Below are 4,259 nucleotides of genomic sequence, written 5' to 3'. Positions count from 1 at the left end.
CTTTTCTAACATCTTGACCGCAGACAACTCTACTTCCACAGGCAATAGTGCTTCCTTTCCATATACCAAATGAAATGGAGTAAACCTTGTACCTTTCTTCACCGAAGTATGGTAAGCCAATAATGCACTAGGAAATTCCACATCCCAATTATTTCCTTGGTGCTCTATCATGTTCGAAATAATTTGTACCAACTCACCATTGAATCTTTCATTTAAGCCATTTCATTGTGGGTAATAAGGAGTGGTATGCTGGTGCCTAATCTTCATCTTCGCGCATAAGAAGTCTAGTAGTTTAGCTCTAAATCCTGGTCCATTGTCCAAAAGTAGCTCTAGTGGAACCCCAAACTTGCAACATATTTCATCATACACAAATTTTGCCACATCCTTTGTAGTGATTTGTTTTACTGCTATAGCCTCTAACCATCTAGAGAGATAGTCCAATGGAGGTGGATTCTCTCCATTAACACCTTATACAAAGATTGCACATAATGTTGAATCATGGATACTCCTGAGATTTGTCGACATAGACAATGACGCTCGCTCTGTGCATCAATTATTTTGCAAACTTAGTCAAATGGTGAGTTGCAGACCATAGCCAAGAGCACACATCCAAAAACTGGCATTGCCCATCACTATACAAACAACCATAACACACTTAAAAGTGGAAAAAGCGATCACACCATATATACATGAGCCGGAAAACTTCAAACCAAAAAACTCCTATCATAGTTTGCCAAACCCCCTAGCCTGCTGGAGCATTTATGCTCAACAGCTACACTAGTAGATGCTCACTCCACCTGGATCCCACACAAAAACAATTGGCCTCCCATGCATTAAATAAGTAACCAAACCTCCACCTGGATCCCAAGAAAATTTCAAAAGCTTTCCATGCATTAACATCACACCAAAAAACATATCATAAACTCAATCAGCCTCATGCATATGAACCATAAGACTTCCCTCCTTGTTTAAATTTTTTGCACTAAAACTTTTAATTGGGCCAATATAAGCCACACCGTATTCCAAGGCCTGGGAAACACCTGTAACAATATCATGAGAAGAAGTTGTGGCCTTCAAGAGGCATTAAAAAGCATACATGCCTACAAAGAGGCATACAAATCCCTTAAACACATTCACAACATCTGTACAAGTATCACCATTCTTCGGAGCATCTATGACCGTCTCAAGAGGCATTTTCTCATCAAGCAACCGATCAAAAAACTCACAGGTAACATCTTCCAACATACCAGTACCAAAGGAAAACGAATGGGATACCTCAACAATTGCTTCTGATAAGATGCTGCAAAAAAAAACCAATATCATCACTTACACCATTACACAAACTCTCCACCTGCACAACTTCTTCACACATACTCTCATCATCACAAAAACTCATAACCTTTTCAACTGAAGCATTCTCACTCTTCTCTTCTACTGGTTGTACACACTCCTCACAAGAGACAAGTCTTCGCTCTCCCTCTCCTATGCTTACATCTTCACTCCCCCCAGGGAATTTCAAAGTCTGCTTTTCTCTCTCAGCATTTTCAAATCCCACCAGCCACCTTTCTTTCAATGACCTGATGTCCCTCATGGATGGAGCCAAGTCAAACACCATTGAGTTATTGCAGGAGGAAGACTCTTCATCAACAGATGCATCATCGAGCGAGGCACTAACACATAAATCATCCTCACACAAAAAACTAGAAGTATCAGACTCAAAATCGCTACAATATCCATCTTCAAAAACCTCATCATTATAATGCATAGGCTCTCTAATAGATGAATCTTCCACCATGTCAACCACCGACCTCTCCATAAGGGGCAAGTCATACAAATCCCACTCCCAAGTGTCTCCCTCAAAGAAACTCCACAACATATGCCAAAACTCACCTTGTAGTGATTCAAAAGTGGTGACAAGGGAGTCCTCTATTGAACCTTGAGGCTTTGGCAACCTCCAATAGCACATTAGCAATGAGACCTTCAAGGCTGACCAGCTGTAACACCACTCGTCCGGAAGCATATGCGAAAACATAAAACCATCACGAGACAAGCCTTGCGAAGCATATGCAACTTTTGCTACGTCACTGTCAATTGCAAATTGCATCATCTCATGCTCAACTTGTGTTATCCAAGACTGTATGCATTCACTTGCAGTGCCACAAAAATATACATGACCTCTTGCTAGCGGATCTGAATAGCACACTTCATGAGTTTCAAACTATATTGCACATGCTCATGAAGGCATTCATAAAAATGCCAAGCGTCCTCGTACAACCTCTTTACATGAAATCAGCCCTCTCTACATCATCAAATATATCAAGCTCTAAAAGCAACATATCTTCTTGAATAACCCATGCCTGTACATCCTCATCCCTCCTTCCACAGAAGCATACATCCATTGCTGCCATGTTTCCAGAAGTTTGTGATGCCTATATCGGATGCTCAAAGTCGAAACACATGCTCTTATTACTGAAGGTACTCAACGGCATGATCCTCAGTGGCGGGCACCAAAACGATGACAAGAAAAATGGTAGAGCCTCTCAAGCAAAGTGAGGGCACTTGAGTCTAGAGAGAAAATGAGAGTGTGTGTCCCCAGGAGTATACACCTTCAAGCTTGTAAACTTGCACACACCTGATATCCACAAGCTCCGGTGGCCTTTGCAGATAGCATACTCACACACATATATGATGGTAAACAAACGGATATGAGAGCAAGAAAGAGATGGAGAATATTCAGTTAAACACAAGAAATATAGAAATCATGATGATGCAATGAGATTAAATACATTTAGAGAGTGTACAATGATGGTTACTTTTGGACAAAAACCTCCTCCTGTTGCATTGCTCCTGTGCCTTCTTGTATGCTCGGCAATGCAAAACCTCAAGCCAATACCCCTTCTCTGCTACAGGAGGCCTCCCTCTGCATGCAGCACCCCTCCTTCCCTCTACTCACCTGAGCGGCTCCCTCTCCTTTGTGTAACAAGCCGCCCTCTCTTTCGGGCTAACTTTTGTAGTGTCTTGGGAAACGGCCCCCTGAGCATAGAGACCCCTTCTGTCTTAACCTTGCAAATGCCCCTTCAATGGCTCTTGATCCACAGCCTTATGCTCTCCACAAGCCTCGGCACAATTCCTTCTCCTACCCTCTTATTTCTCCAAGCCACCTCTTCGGCCTTTCCTCTAGTTTGCACCAGCTTGAGCTAATTTAGAGTTGGGTGCGGTCTTGAGACTTCACCCCCCTAGTTAGCACATCAAGACTCCTTCGCTCTCTTCTTAGCTAAAACCCCCGCCCTCTCACTCTTGTTTTATCAGCTGCAGGAGGGCATTCTCTGTCTCTCCCTTTGCAGTCTAATCCAACCGTCCTCTGGCCGTCAGCTTTCGGCTTCCCAAGCACCAGCTTGGTGCCCCTTCTGTCTCAGCTGCTCCCCCCTGTTTACTTCTTTGACCTTCTCGTGCAGGCTTTGAGAGCCCCTTCTCTACCTGCTCGCCCTGCAGCCCACTCTGGTGCACCTCCTCTTCACGCCATGGCGACTCCGCCTCTTGCTTGAGCATGGCCACTTGTAGCTCTTGGTTGCTGCCCTTCGGATTTTAGCACCCACCTGCTACCTCCCTCTCTCATGCTCTGTATGTTCTTGCTTTACCTTCCCCCTTCCACTTTCCATGGCGGCCATGCTCTTCTCTGGCGCCGCCTCTATTCACGTGCAGGCCATCCTCCAATTATTGCGACCCCCTTTTTAAGGGCTAAATTCACCTTTATCATGTAGGCAAGGTTTGATTCCCACCCAAGGCTATTATTTGGTCCGATGCCTGAGCTCCTCATCGTAACTGCATCGAGCGGGAATCTCATTGTCCTTTGACAAGTTCATCAAGTTCACTTCATTGGCTCCACTGAAGGCGCTCAATGACCATAAGCACAACAATGTAGGTCCAAATTTGAAAACCTAAATGATCCCGTGAAACTCTTGGTCAACTCTACAAGATAATGGACGGGCTGACACAAACAATGGAGTGTGATGCCGAGGTGGATTCTCTCCATCAAGGCCTTATACGAAGATTGCACATAATGTTGAATCATGGATACTCCCGAGCTTTGTCGGCATAGACAATGACGCTCACTCGGTGCATCAATTCTTTTGCACACTTAGTCAAATGGCGAGCTGTAGACCATAGCCAAGAGCACACATCCAAAAACTGGCATTGCCCAACACCGTACAAACAACCATATCACACTCAAAAGTGGAAAAAGCGAGCACACCATATAT

The 4,259-nt window shown here is 44.2% G+C and overlaps 1 pseudogene; it reads right to left on the bottom strand.

The window, feature by feature from the left end:
- Positions 1 to 335: 335 nt before the first annotated feature.
- On the bottom strand, positions 336 to 3,760 carry LOC147456428 (uncharacterized; annotated as a pseudogene).
- Between the last annotated feature and the right edge of the window lie 499 nt (positions 3,761 to 4,259).

This window comes from Adiantum capillus-veneris, chromosome 6 (genome assembly GCF_014529385.1).
Source record: "Adiantum capillus-veneris isolate H3 chromosome 6, ASM1452938v2, whole genome shotgun sequence".
NCBI classification, from domain to species: Eukaryota; Viridiplantae; Streptophyta; class Polypodiopsida; order Polypodiales; family Pteridaceae; genus Adiantum; species Adiantum capillus-veneris.
Note: the sequence above shows the minus strand (reverse complement) of the source record. Positions and strands in the feature narration are given on the sequence as shown.